A 15,058-nucleotide genomic window follows, 5' to 3' on the forward strand; every position below is an offset into this window, starting at 1 on the left:
CACTCCTCTCTCTGCTCTCCAATCTGGCCAAACTTCCAAAGTCTCTCTTCCCCAAATCCCCACATCCTATGGACCTTCCTCCTCCTCTTGCACCCATTCCTCTTTCCTCTCCCTAGTTTCCAGACTCTCTCCTCCTCAAGTAGCTCATTCCTCCCCAAGCCTCTTCTCCTCCCATTGCAAATGCCCACTTTCTCCTCTGTCTTCCCTAGTCTCTCTAGCTTCTTCCCACAACTCTCCTCATCCCGTCCTTCTCCCGAACATCCCTTCACCCTCTCTCCTCTCTATTCACCCCTGGCTGCCCTCCCTGAACACCCCTCTCCCAGACTCTTCTCCTCAAACGCCCGTTTTCCAAATCCCCCCTTTAAAATCCTTTCGACCTTGCATCTGCCCAAAGACTCTGCCCTCCTTCCCTCCCCAACCCCGCCCTGGGCCTCTACGCCCCTCGTCCTACCCCATCTACCCCAACCAACTTCTCGCGTCCTTCCCTTCCCTGAGTCTGATTCCTCTTCACCGCACGGCTCGGCCTCCCTCCAGCCCCAGCACCTCGTCCCCCGCCCTCAGCCTGCCCCACAGGCTCTGCCTGGCCCCACAACCCCAACGCCTCGGCCTGGCCCCTCCCAGGCGCCCTCAGCGCCGTGCCGGGGGGACCTGACCAGCCCTCGCCCCCCGAGGAGAGGCCGGCCCGCTCCGCACACCCTACGCTACCCGCGCGTCCCCCTCCCCCCGGCGGCTTCCTGCCCCAGGGCTCCGGGGCAGACTCGCTGCCCAGGCCCGGCTGCCCACGTGCAAGGCGCGGTGACAGCGGGCCGGGCCGGGCCGGGGCAGGAGCCTTCTGCCCCCTGCCGCCCGCTGATTGGCCCGGGGCTCGGCCGGGGCCACGCCCAGCTCTACTGCTCTCCGCCCGGGCCGGCGGCCGGGGCAGAGTCGCTGGGCTGCGCCCCAGCTGGTGCCCGCGTCCCACCTTCCTGCCCCGCGGTGAGCCCGGCTGGTCCCCCCCGCCCAACATGCTGAGCCGGGTGCCCGGTAAGTCGCGGCCGGGGCGGCCCCCGGCCCCCGCTCCCCGCCGGGCGAGCGGCTCCGGGGCGGGAGGACGGGGACGGTCTGGGGCTTGTGTAACAGGATTGTGTCCAACGTGCCTGTGTTGCGGCTGCCCGGGCTCCTGGCTGCCCGGCTGGGGTTGCGCAGGTGCTGTCAGCTGAGAGGCGGGAGCGCTGGTGAATAATTCACCTGGCCGCGGCTGTCCCGCAGCCCGGGTCCTCCCCGACCCCTGCTCAGCTCGGCCTCCCTTACCCGCCCTTTGGGCCGTTTCCCCGCTCCTCGCCGGGGCTGTAGTGCTACCGCTTCATGGGCTGGGGTGGCTTTGAAAAGAAACAGGACGTGATATAACCACAAGTGCGATGCCAGCGCGTGAAAAGAGACTCCGTGTCCGTCTGTCTGTCTGTGTCTGTCTGTCTGTCTGTCTGTCTGTGCTCAGCTGTGCTGGCTCTAACTTAACTGTTGTACAAAACGGGCTCGCGTCAGGAATTGAGACGCTTTCGAAACTAGCGATTTCAGGTTTCTCTGGCACAGGTGGATTGATAGGGACTTTCACTGCCCACCCATGACTAGCAGCCGCTTCAAACCTGACGTTTTAAATAGGAAGAGGAGTCTGACAGGTTGTGCCAGTTTTTCTTTTGGCTCGGCTTGATATTGCAGCAGCGTTTGGTTTGGTCAATGACAGCCAAGGAAACAGGCAAGCCGGCTGTTTTGGCTTTTTGAGGGGGTGGGACTTTGTTTTGGCGGTGGGGAGAGGGTCTAGTTCTCTTTTTGTAAGTACCATCCCTGTTCCCTCTAACAGAAACCATTTCCTGAAGCTGAAAGTAGCACATGTTAACTCAGGGGTGGGCAAACTTTTTGTCCCGAGGGCCACGTTGGGGTTGCAAAACAGTATGGAGGGCCGGGTAGGGAAGGCTGTGCCTCCCCAAACAGCCTGCCCCCCCCGCCTGTCCCCTGCAGAACCCCTGACCTATCCAACCCCCCCCCCCCCAGCTCCTTGTCCCCTGACCACCCCCTGCCAGGACCCCCTTCCCCGAACCACCCCCCGGGACTCCCATGCCTATCTAACCCTCCCGTCCCCTGACTGCCCCAGGACCCCTGTCCCTGACTGCCCCCCAGGACCCCATCCTCTATCCAATCCCCCTGCTCCCTTACCCCCTATCCAATCCCCCCACCCCGTCTCCTGACTGCCAGGACCTCCTGCCCCTTATCCAACCGCCCCCTCCCCCTTACCATGCTGCTCAGAGCGGCAGGACAGGCTTATTTGAAAGCCTAGGAGGTGAGTGGGCGCAAGCTGCGCTCCCTGTGCAGCGGCGTGCCTGCGGGGGAGGGGGGACAGCTGGGGAGGGGCCGGGGGCGAGCCTCCCAGTCCGGAGCTCAGGCGCGGGGCAGGATAGTCCCCTAGTTTGCCCACCCCTGTGTTAACTGCTCACACTTCCTCCCTGAAGTGAGACAGCTAATTGTAAAGAGAGATTACTAATAGAACCGGGGCAGAAGTGAGGTGCACCATATGTGCAATATATAAGAGCTGGATGAGGTGGGAAGGGGAAGTCTGAGGTTGTTTACAGACAGATATGAACATGTTCTTCCTGGTAATGGGTGAAGGTGAACTGTCTGAACACTTTTTGGCTACAGATATGAAAAAACTCTACTGAGGCCAGACTGGGAAAGACTGGGCGTAAGCCTTGCTATGGCCTTAGAATGATGATAGTGAGTGTGTGATATGAAGAAAAGGAGTACTTGTGGCACCTTAGAGACTAACCAATTTATTTGAGCATGAGCTTTTGTGTATACCATAATATGTAATTAGTGCTTAGCTTTCACACAGCACTTGAGAAGTCCTCTACAAACATTAACTAATCAATCCTCACACCACCCCTGTGAACAGCATTTCTTATCATACTAACTGTTGTGATTTGCTTATCATAAAACTTTTTAACAACACACACATCTCTCCAGTTTCATCTGCATTTGTATGTAATACTATATGGAATGGCATAGCTATTGAGAGAGATTATGGATATGCTGCAATGGTCAATAGATCAGCCAATAAGTGTGTATAGACTCAAAATTTGCTAACTGCTCACTGCCTGGGGTCTGACTTCATCCACACTGTCCATACTGGATTACAATTGTTACATCTGTTAAGAATGTAAGCCTCTCTTGGAATAGGATGTGTATTGAATGGGTGAATGTTTTATCAACTTGTATTTTTTAATTATATTATCTCACTGAATGCTAATATTGCTTTCCTGTTTGAATTTTGCAGACTAAAGAGTGTATAATTATTGGAAAAGGTTTTAATTCACACAAACACATATGGTATGTGTTGTCCCCCTGATGTACATCTGTCACTTAAATAGGATCTGCTGACTGGCTTTTTGCTACTGAAGAAGGTTAACTGCAGTTGCTTGGTTAGATTATTTTTATAATCAAATCTGCCACCTTGATTGGTCTTGGATATAGTGACATTTAATCCTAGTCTGATCTAAAGATAGATCTTTTATTGACAAGCTTAGAGCTTTTGAGCCCTGAAATAACTTTTACTACTTTTTTATTTATATTTCCTTTGGACACTCTCTCTTCCTAACTAGTTTTTGGGTAGAAGAATGTATGGAAATAAGCACAAATATTTGACAGCATACTAACTTTCAGCTAGCATCTCTCTGTAAACTTCCTGAAATAATATGAGAAACGCTTTCTGTGTATTCTAGCTACAACACTCCTCTGTGGTGTTAAGTGACTGGCTCTCTGTGCGCATTAACCAGCACAACATCCTTTCCTGCTCACAGATTGGGCCTAATTGGATGTGACAACTATTTTTATTCAGGGCTTTGAAGTGTGGCTTAATCTACAGTAGTAATTGTTTTATTAAACCATTACACTTTAGGTATGGGTTGAAAATCTGAGTTTAAACAAAATGCTGGCAGCGTGAGCGACTGGAGGGGCTCAGAAGACTGATGATGAGATATAGATTCTCTTGCCTGAAAGTCTCTGGACAGAATCTGCCAACTGTTGATAAGTGAAAGCTAGTGACTTTCTGATATCTGTTCGGTGGCCAGCGCGAAAAGATTGGATGCCTCAGTCAATTTTAAAATTCTGTTCACAACTGGCATCCTTGCTGTAATCTCAGCCAAGAAGGAATTCGAGCAAAGAAATGGAATTACATTCTTGCATATAGAGATGATCCCTGCAGGTCAGAGTTGAAATATGTTGGCAGGGCTAGGAAATTTTATATAAGAGCCTCTGTTTTGTTTCAAGTTGACTTTTTTGTTAGGCATGTATTGCAAACTTTTTTTCATCAGAGAAACAATATTGCTAGAACATAGTGCAGAGGGATGGGTATTGGGACACCTGGGTTTTAATCCTACCACCTCCACAGTCTTGCAATGGACCTTGGGCAAGACTTTTAACCTCACTGTGACTCCGTTTCCTCATCTGTAAAATGGGGGTAGTGAGACTTGCAACATTTATCTCCCAGGGATGTTAACAATAAATGTCTGTAAAATACCTTGATCTTGGATAAAAGAGGCTATATAAGTATATTTCAGTCTAAATAATTTTTAAAGGGATATCACTTTATATGCTAGATACACTTTCTTCTTCCTGCATGACAATTCACTGTATTCTAGAAATAAAGGGCATTGTAGAGTGGACACTTCAACTAGTTTTTGATGTTAACTTTAAACCTATTATAAGACTTCTCTCATGCATAATGGAATTAGTGATCATGTTTATGAACTAAAACAAAGATGCACAGAATTACTGACCACTTCACTCCTGGCCTACTCTTACTTGAGAAAATCTTATGTTTTCTCTCTACTGTACACATACTAATAATTTAAAAGCCTTTGCTTTGACATTTGGGGATTTCTTTTATAGAACAATTGCTTCCTTGATCCTGTAATTGTTTTTTCCATTGGAGTAAAGCCCCAAATCATATTTATGCTTTTGACCTTGATTCCACTCCCTATTTCCCCCAGTCCTCTTCTTTCATATCTCTTGATCCCACTCTTTGGATAGCAGAGTGGTGGTGGTTTCAGGCAGGCATAATGGAGTGACAAACAGCTTCTTCCAAAAGTACACTGGCTGTCATATGGAGTTATTGTTCACTATAAGTGGATACACTTTATTATAAAAAGAAAAGGAGTACTTGTGGCAGCTTAGAGACTAACAAATTTATTTGAGCATAAGCTTTAATGAGCATCCGATGAAGTGAGCTGTAGCTCACGAAAGCTTATGCTCAAATAAATTTGTTAGTCTCTAAGGTGCCACAAGTTCTCCTTTTTCTTTTTGCGAATACAGACTAACACGGCTGCTACTCTGGAACACTTTATTATGACACATGTATGACACCTTTTTATTTTCATACTTGAGACTGAAAAGCCTCAATCCTTTTTCTTAGGCTTTATAATGTACACACAGCCTATGATGGCATAGCCCTATACTGTAGCCGCAGCATAAGCCAACTGGGATCTTTGTCGGTATAGGAACACCATCTCTCTGAAGGATGTTAGCTAATTGACAGAAGCACTCTTCCATCATCAAAGCTGCGTCTTCATTGTTTTTGGCATAGCTATGTTGGTCAGGGGTGTGGCTGTTTTCACACTTCTGACCAAGGTAGCTATGCCAATACAACTTTTAAGTGTAGATTAAGAGCTTGTCTACACTATAGAGTTAGGTCAGTTTAAATATGTTGCTCAGAGTTGTGAAAAATTTCATGCCCTGTGCAGTGGAATTAAGCAGGTCTAAGCCCTGGTGTAGATACTGCTAGGTTGACAGAAAATTTTTTCCATTGATCTAGCTACTGGCTCTTGAGAGGTGGATTTACTACAGCAATGGAAGAACCCATTCCATCACTGTCGTAACTGTTTACGCTACAGCAGCATAGCACAACTGTGCTGCCCTAGCGTTTCTAAGTCTGAGCCTTGGCTTTCTCTGTATTATGTGGTTATGTGTTGGCATATCAATCTTAAAACATTTTATGACTAACCTGATTAATTTAACTGTTACTACATCCCCTTATATATGTTTCTGACACTTTATTCAGATGGACCTTCCAAGTTCGTTGCTGCAAAACATATTTGCTATCCCTTCTGGCTCAGTAATCCACCTTTCCCCAGGTTAGCTGACACCTCAAGTTTTGACACCTGAAGGACATGACCATGCCCTTCCTGCAAAGTTGAAAAAATTGTAAAGCAACAAAGTTTATGGCATGGGCTAGAGAAATGAGAACCAAATTGAAAACTGGAAAATCCTAAATTCTAATCTAATTTCTGCTAGAGTCTCTCTGTGTAACAAATTTCAGAGTAACAGCCGTGTTAGTCTGTATTCGCAAAAAGAAAAGGAGTACTTGTGGCACCTTAGAGACTAACCAATTTATTTGAGCATGAGCTTTCGTGAGCTACAGCTCAGAAGTGAGCTGTAGCTCACGAAAGCTCATGCTCAAATAAATTGGTTAGTCTCTAAGGTGCCACAAGTACTCCTTTTCTTTCTGTGTAACAAAGTAACTTCACCTTTGTCTCTCATCTATAAAATGGGGTAATACTTACACTTACCTACTTCACAGGTTTGTTGAGGGTTCATTAACATTTATATAGTGCTTTGAAAATGTAAAGCTCTGTATGTGCTAAGTATTCTAATTCTTACTGTGGCCCTAAGACATGCAGCAATAGGACATGTTCTTGGGTACCTGACTGACTTTGCGTTAAAGTAATTAGAACTCCAGATTTGCAGGGGACTGTCCTAGAATCATGAACCATCTTGAGTAAAACATGCTGTACTGTCTGATGTTGTTTTTGTTTGTTCTCTTAAAAAGTTCTGCTGCAGAATATTTCTTTTTCGTGCCCGGTCTCATGACCGGAGATGTGAGCAAGCTAATTGTTGGGTGGTGGTGGTGGTCTGTGTATGCAGGACAACAGGGTCACTTCTGTGATTCTTTATGGTGAGTAAACTTGAAATATTTCAGTCTTGTGGCATAAATCTTGGATCTACCGCACATGTATTACAGTGCTGTTACTTCAAAAATAGTAACTTGAAACAAAACGTTAGGGGAAACTCTCAGATAATGTGAGTTTTCAATTGTAAATTATCGTGAAATACCACACAGCTTCAGAATTTTTTGTGAGCTGCTGGTAATCTATACACCTCACTTTGGCTTTTGTGCTCATATCTTGAATGACTGAAGTCAGTGACAAAACTCTGGTTGATTTCAGTGGAAGCAGGACTTGGTCCTAAGAGGCACTGTATGGTGTGGCACCTTAGAAATTAACAAGTTGCAAAACAGATTGTCAGGTCACTTTAAATAGAAGCCTATGTTGTTGGAAGACTTTTTTTTTTAAGTTAGCAACATGTGTGCCTAATTTAAATTTAAGAAGTTGTAGAACGCAAAACCAACGAGTCACATTTTTAGAAGCAATGCAAAAAATAATACATATTTTGTTGTGTGTGGAACACAGTGTTTCTTCAGACCCACTTATCCTTTCATCATCTGTTTTCTGTAGATCCTTGGTTTTCTTACTACTTAGTTTGAAAAATATTGTCACTGCTCCTGGTCCGAACATTTTCACTACAGTTGAGCTCCACCTTTAACTGTATGGTCTGCAGCTCTTTAAGACTGGCTATGGAGGTATTTACACTAGACTGACTCTTTCACCAGCAGTGTTAGTAATTCTTAGTATTTCAGTGTATTACATTGCTTCCAGAGAACACATGTTCATTTCTAGACTAAGGATGCTAGCTGAGCTGTCAACTGATTCAAAGACTTGAGATAGGTCTATTACTTTTCAGATTAATTGTGCATTTGCACAGTTAATGCTGCATAGTGACAAATTCCAGAGTTGGAGTTTGCTCACTTTATTTTTGACATGGAGGAGTTGAGTAATACTATAACTCTTTTGTCTCCAGACCAGTACATTTAGCCTTGCAAGTAAGTAGAATTTTACTCTGCTTCCCTCAAAACTGGAGTTTAGTCACATTGGGGCCTGTCTTTTTCTTACTTCCATAAAAGGAAGGAAACTCTATTTAAGGCAACACATGGAGATTCTTACAGCATATTTATCTTTTTACCTAGTAGTACCTATGCTCTTTGAGGCTGGGGACCATTTTGTTTTGTGCTGGTATGTTGTATACCATGCCTAACACAGGGGTGGGGAGGGAACTAAATGAGAGAGCTATGTGCTAACACAATACAAATTACTAATAATCAGTAGTAGTAGTGGTCTCTTCTGTATACAAGTCCATTTCTTTGTTACACTGATAGAGTAGAATTTCCTTTTCTTGCCCCTCCGTAGCCAGTGCTCAAATTATGGGGAAAAAAGTATGGGAGTTGAGAATGTCAAGTGGCTTGCTTTAATTTAAACAGTAGTAAGAAGTCAGGGTTCCGTACGACAGGTAGACCCTAAAAGTAGTAAGGGGGCTTGGCCCTCCCCAGATCCCCCTGTAATTCGAGTGCTGTCTATGCCCCCTTTCCCTTTCCTCTTGTATGTTGCAAGATTGAGACTATGAAGGGGAAATAATTTTATTAAAATTGACATAGGCCAGCCAGCATCATTCAGTCACTGTACAGAATCTTTGAATTTTTGTGAATCTGATTCCAAATGCTCTATGTATACAGCAAAAGTCCCATGGGCTTTAGTGTCATGAATACAGGATCAGGCTCATGTTTTATCTCTTTTTATTTTTTTTTTTCCCGCTGCCTCCCACATCCTATTTTCACCCACATACATTTAGAAAATACACCAGTAATTTTCTTATTGGCTGCATGCTATCAAGTTAATATTAAACTGAAATTTTGAAATGACTGGTCTGGCATTGCAAATATGTGATTATGGAGTTTGTTAGTGTTTTAAAAAGCAAGTTCTTTGGATCTTAGTCCGCGATAAACCCTTCTCAGACTTTTTAAGCTTGCAGATTATTGACTGGACATGCTGTTGCAACACCCAAAGAGCCGTTCCAGTTTACTCCTTTGTGTACGAGTGACATAAATGAGCAGTAAATTAGAATGTATAAAAATCATGTACATTTTTCAGTGGGGGTTTACGCAGTGGTGTTTTAGCTGTGTGGATTCCAGGATATTGGAGAGAGAGAAGGTGGGTGAGATAATCTTTTATTGGACTAGCTTCTGTTTTTGAGAGAAACAAGCTTTTGAGCTTATGCAGAACTGTTCTTCATGTTTTCAGTAACCCATTTAAAATGTTTTATTGTGGTTGTTCCAAACATTTCTTCTTAAAATATTAAGCCACATAATGTGCAATAATTGGCCCCCAAAGTGCTGTCTTTTAAAGGCTGAATGCACCTTCAATTACTCTACCATACAGAATATATTGTATATATTTTGTAGTTTTCACACCCAGAGTGGTCACTTGAAAGGCTTTTTAAACAAATCTCTGTGTAAAGATTCAGAGAATGGTTTCTAATATAAACCTTTGAAATAGGTGTTGGGATGTGGGGGGAAGAGGATTGTTAATGCAGAGACTGAGGAAGACTGTTTCTCTTTGGGGAGACCTGTGTTTGTATTTTCATGTTTATACAATTGGCTGGGAACATATCACAATAACTATCCTGATAACTGGCTGAGGTGAGTCCATCTGTTACTGTTGTTAGAGGTAATGTGCCTCCCTAACAAAGGTTAGCACTCCCCTTGATAAGGATGGATGAGGTCCCAGTGGCCTTTACAACACGTAGATGGTTAAGGCATTGTCACTTACTTCGTGGCATCTAACCCCCCACACAAATGGAGCAACACAGTAGACTAGGGAGGGGTAAATGGAAGACTGTGGAAGCACAGAGATATTAAAAAGCAGAGAAGAAACTGTAATATGCAAAACAATAATTCTTACGGACCACAAATAATCAAATTCTGGTACAGGGGATGCTGCTATATTATGTCCATGTGAAATGCAGCCTTAACATTAAAAACAGGACATTTTGTCCCCATTTTACCAAGTCTAGCTTTCTAATTTTTGCATATTCCAATAACTTTGCTATATTTTTTTCCAACTGAACAAATCTTTTCAGTTATTGTAGAATCAAACTCATTACGAGAGAGGTTCAAAGCCTGAGGAAGTTGCAAGGTTAGGACTATAACAGGGTTTAAAAGAGCACTGGATAAATTCATGGAGGTTAAGTCCATTGATGGCTATTAGCCAGGATGGGTAAGGAATGGTGTCCCTAGCCTCTATTTGTCAGAGGGTGGAGATGGATGGCAGGAGAGAGATCACTTGATCATTACCTGTTAGGTTCACTCCCTCTGGGGCACCTGGTGTTGGCCACTGTTGGCAGACAGGATACTGGGCTGGATGGACCTTTGGTGTGACCCAGTATGGTTCTTATGTTTTGAGTGTCCTTTGGCTTCACTGGGAGCTGAGGGTATCAACCCCCTTGTGTGGACTTGTGGGTCCCATTTGGCTACTGTCCAGCTGTTTCTCGTGTATTTTCTGCATGTGGTGCCATTCTGAAGAGAACAGGGTAAGATTCAGGGTCTGGCAATGGGAAGTACAAAGATTTGGCCCAATGGCATGACAGAGCAGAGGTTCTCAAACTGTGGTCTGTGAGCTCCATTCAGGTGGTCCGCAGATAGTTCCCACTAAAGGAACATGGCTCCACTAATTAGGTGCCTGGACCCTGGAGAAGACGCACATGTAAGATGAAGTGGTGGCCTAGGGGGGTAGGTGGGAGGGGTCAGAAGGCGGGTGGGGGGAATTTGGGACATGCAGGCCTGCGGTGGCCAGAGAAAGAAGGCCCTCCTTCCCCAGCTCAAGGGCTGCGGCTGCCAGGGAGAGACGGCCCTCCTTCCCAGCCCCAGCTTAGGGGCTGCCGCAGCAGGGGAGAGAGGGCACATTAGAAAGGTATTAAAATATTAGTTATTAAAATGAGTTATGTGCTTTTATTTGTAGAACAAAAAAGTTAATTACTATTAAGTTGTTTTTTTTTAATGTAGCGCTTTTATCCAAAGCATTTTACAATAGTTAACTAACGGTACAAACAACATTTGGAAAGATCATTAAGTGGTCCACTGAGACTCTCAGCAATTTGGTTTGCGTTTCTATATACACAATTTTATAAATAACCAGCTGTCACTTCTACATACAGTATTTGTGTTTAGAACATTAGTGTGGTTGAATAGGTATCAGAAATGTGCACATGTTTAAGGACTGGAAACAAGTTCCACAGATGTGAACTATTGGTGCATGATTCAAAATTTAGTGGAACTCACCTAGCTGAATACCTGTTGGTATAATTAGTCTTTGAGATATTGTCTTTGTGCCAGACCCAGTGAAGGAGTACAGTGGAGTCTTAAGTGATTGTTTTTCAGTTTAATTGCGTTAATAAATAATGTCTCGAGGTGTACCAACTAAAACATTAGAAGAGCACAAGTTCTGTGTGCTGAACTAAAGCATGTTGTGTTTAATAGTAAACCTGCTAAAGTGAATACTTAAACATCCAGTGCATTGTTTTAACGGATTTTTCATATGGAAAATGACTATACACAGGGTTGGACAGTTTGTGACATACTTTCTATTAAAAGTGCTCTGAAAGTGGGGGTTATTTTAAATTTCTTGTCAGCATTCTTGGCATGCTGTATTATGTGATGCTCCCTTGCTACATGGGCTCACAATGTGCCATGACATATAACCACATACCAATGGTAACTTGATGCAACATGCCAAACATTTAATAAGACATTGTGTTGTGGCTTTGGTACCTGGTATAAATTTGGGAACAGGTATTTGAGCTGAAATTTTAAGTAGAGACATGTTATAATGGCTAGGTAACTTAATACTCTCTTTACTTAGTTGTACCGTGGGCTGCTGTGTGTGGTGTGAATGACAACCAAGGTTGCAGGTTAGGCCTATCTAGTTTTGTATTTTGAACCTTTGAGCCTTATATATTTGGACAGGAAAATAGGTTAATGCGCAACAGGCTTACCCATGTTATGCATGTTAATAGATATTGCCTTCATTATATGCTCTGTGCATTAATTTTAACTGTAAGTTAGTTAGATAAATATGAAATAGCTGTGATACAGAGGACCAGCTAGGACAAGTTAAGCAATTGGTGCTTTGGAAGCAGCTGACAATTCCTCTCCTGCCCCAAGAGATGGGCTCAGGGGATATAGACCTGGAGTGGGACAGTATACATAGCCTGGGCCACCCTTCAAAACTTGTGGAAGAGCTGGCGCTGTCATGACTATTCTGCAGCCCTTGCTGTATTGGGGAAAACCATTCCTTGTGTTGGGAACTGTCATGGGGATTGGGGAATATGCAGGATTGGGGCAAAACAAGTACTGGCTGTTCCCTGGGAGAGCAAACTTCCACTTGTGATCATCCCCATGTCCTGGTAGAATGATGGGGAGAGAAACACAAGAATGGGGATCCTGCATGTATTTCCATGGGAGGGGATGATCCCCAAAAAGCTTGATCTACACTTGCTCGGGCTAAAGTTGTACCACTAAGATCCGTGAGAGGAGTTTTTACTACTTTTGACTGAAAGAGGTACAGGATTTGTAGGTGAAAAGATGTGTTTATATCTCAAATATATGAAATGCCTTTTTTCTAAAAATCCAGCAGTCAGTAATTTCTGAAGGCTTTCATTCACTTTGAATTTAAACACATGGCACTATGCATTCATGTAGCTAGCTTGTGTTTGATTTAATTAATGCATTGATTTCCACCACCACCCATCATTATTTGTTTTTAATTTGAGTAGCAAATGATTAATGTATATACTTAAAGGAACAACTTCAGCTGGGGTAGTGGGAGAGAATTTACATCTCCCATTTAGAGAGCACTCATCATGCATTAATACTGAACAAAAAGAACGACAGATCTGTTTTAGATAAGTGGAGACTCTCTTTTTGTGTGTGTTACAGCACACTTTCATAAAGCTGGGTTCAGGGTGCAACTTGATATTAACTAAAATATGTGACCGAAGCATGTGTTTAACAGAATATTTCTTGAGTCAGCTTTTTCCAATGGAATATTGTTTTAATGTACAAATGGACGAAACAGGTAATTCCAGAATGCAATATCAACATGAAACACATTTCCATTTTCAATTTTCTTTCATCCATTCAAGCACAGTTCTGTCTTGTGACATACTAGGTAAACTTCTCAAAGAAGCCTAACTCAAAGAGACTTCCAGTGGGATATAGGCTCCTAAATCACTTTGGAGCTTTTGAAGTTTTTAATCTATATATGCTTGACTGTTACGCAACTATACAAGCATTTTAAGAATCTCCTTGCTTAGTTCATGAAACACTATTGACTCCTAAGGTAAACAAAGGCACATAATAGCAGGCAGTGTATTTGAAGCTGGCATCTAAGATTTCATTCAGATGCACATACTAGTATAGTTACTAAAACTACTCTGATGAAGAGGCCACAAGCTTTTTTTTGTTTTTGTTTTAGTGTAGTATACAAACAATGCTAAAACTTAAGGTCTGACTGATCAGCTGCACTGCAGCCAGTGCACTAGCCTCCTACCCTTGAACTTTATACGCACGTGTGTAAGAGAGAGAAAAATATTGCTGCTCTTGGAGAAAATAAAAACTTTCTGGATAAGTTTTTACCTTCACTGTTTCATTTACCTGGTCTGTCTACCAGATGTCAACTGATGTGTCAGTTTTGACCAGTACTTTAGACTAGACCTGTGGCATACAATATGTAGCTGACCCTTTTTTCAAATTGTCTTTTTGAGATGACAACACAGGATAGTTCACGAAAGCCTTCATTACAATTTAGTTTTTAATTACACTGTTTCTGTAATGAGCAAATTATACCTCTTGTCACATGCTAAGACACATCCCATGCTTTGAATCCAACCATTCTCCTTCCCACATGGGCTTGGCCTGTTGTCTGATATTTTGTTGTGAAACTGTCAGCTTAGGGCCTGCAATAATGTAATCCATTCTTGATTTCAATGGAGGGGAAGGAAAGCTGTGTGTTTTTTTCCTTCTGATGATTCCATCAGGATTCTAAGAAGGAGCATTTTTGAAACTCTCCATAAGGGGGAGCTTCCCTGTCTTCTACATAATCCAAGGAGTTTACTGATGTACTGCAGCTGAAACAATGTATTTTCAATAGAAACTAACATTGACAATGTAAACATATTTTTCTCTACTGGATTTGATTAAGCAAGTAAAGGCAAAGTTTTTAAAAAGTGACAGTCCCTTCACAGAACAGCATTCAGATAAAGACCAATTGACAAAGGAAGCGGAGCTACATTCACCTTTCCTTTTGGAGATCTAAATTTTTCATGAGAAATATCAGAAGCCAGGAATCTATATTGAATAAAATCTACACATCTTTTTTTTTTCTTGTGCAAACAGTTCATAGGCTATACGGCCAAAAGGGACCATTATGATGATCTAGTCTGACCTCTTCTATATCACAGTCCATAGAACTTTTCCAAAATAATCCCTAGTGCATACTTTTTAGGAAAATCATCCAATCTTGATTTTAAAAATTGTCAGTGATGGAGAATCCACCATAACCCTTGGTAAACCTTGTTCCAATGGTTAATTATGCTCACTGTTAAAAATTACACCTTCTTTCCAATCTGAATTTGTCTAACTTCAACTTCCAGACATTGGATTGTATTCTACTTTTCTCTGCTAGATTAAAGAACCAATGTAGTACTTACAGACTAATCAAGTCACTCCTTAACTTTCTCTCTAAGTTAAATAGACTCAAAGAGATCAATCGTTTTAAGGCATGTTTTCTAATCTTTTAGTCATTTTTGAGGGTTCTTCTTTGAACCTCTACAATTTATCAATAATCTTCTTCAATTGTGGGCACCAGAACTGGACACAGTATTCCAGGAGCGGTTGGACCAATGCCAAATACAGAGGTAAAATAACCTCTTTACTCCTAGTTGAGATTCTCCTTTTGATGCATTCCAGGATCGCATTAGCTCTTTTGGACACAGCGTTGCACTGGGAGCCCATCGTAGTCTGATTATCTACCATGACCCCCAAAACTTTTTCAGAATCACTGCTTCACAGGATAGAGTCCCCCATCCT

At 42.9% G+C, this 15,058-nt stretch overlaps 1 protein-coding gene and 1 pseudogene across 22 annotated transcripts in view; both read left to right on the forward strand.

Annotated features, from left to right (window-relative positions):
• Positions 1-878: 878 nt before the first annotated feature.
• MICAL2 (microtubule associated monooxygenase, calponin and LIM domain containing 2) overlaps positions 879-15,058 on the forward strand; it is a 188,491-nt gene continuing 174,311 nt past the window's right edge. For 13 of the 22 annotated variants that reach the window (XR_013635922.1, XR_013635920.1, XR_013635921.1 and 10 more), the window contains exon 1: positions 880-1,023. The gene's annotated coding sequence lies outside the window, so the exon portion shown is untranslated. Of the gene's footprint in view, positions 1,024-15,058 lie in introns of all 22 variants that reach the window. The other 9 variants (XM_078853224.1, XM_078853207.1, XM_078853210.1 and 6 more) reach the window with 4 other exon arrangements.
• LOC140913965 (U6atac minor spliceosomal RNA) lies at positions 9,661-9,759 on the forward strand (annotated as a pseudogene).

Source organism: Lepidochelys kempii, chromosome 6 (assembly GCF_965140285.1).
Source record: "Lepidochelys kempii isolate rLepKem1 chromosome 6, rLepKem1.hap1, whole genome shotgun sequence".
NCBI classification, from domain to species: Eukaryota; Metazoa; Chordata; order Testudines; family Cheloniidae; genus Lepidochelys; species Lepidochelys kempii.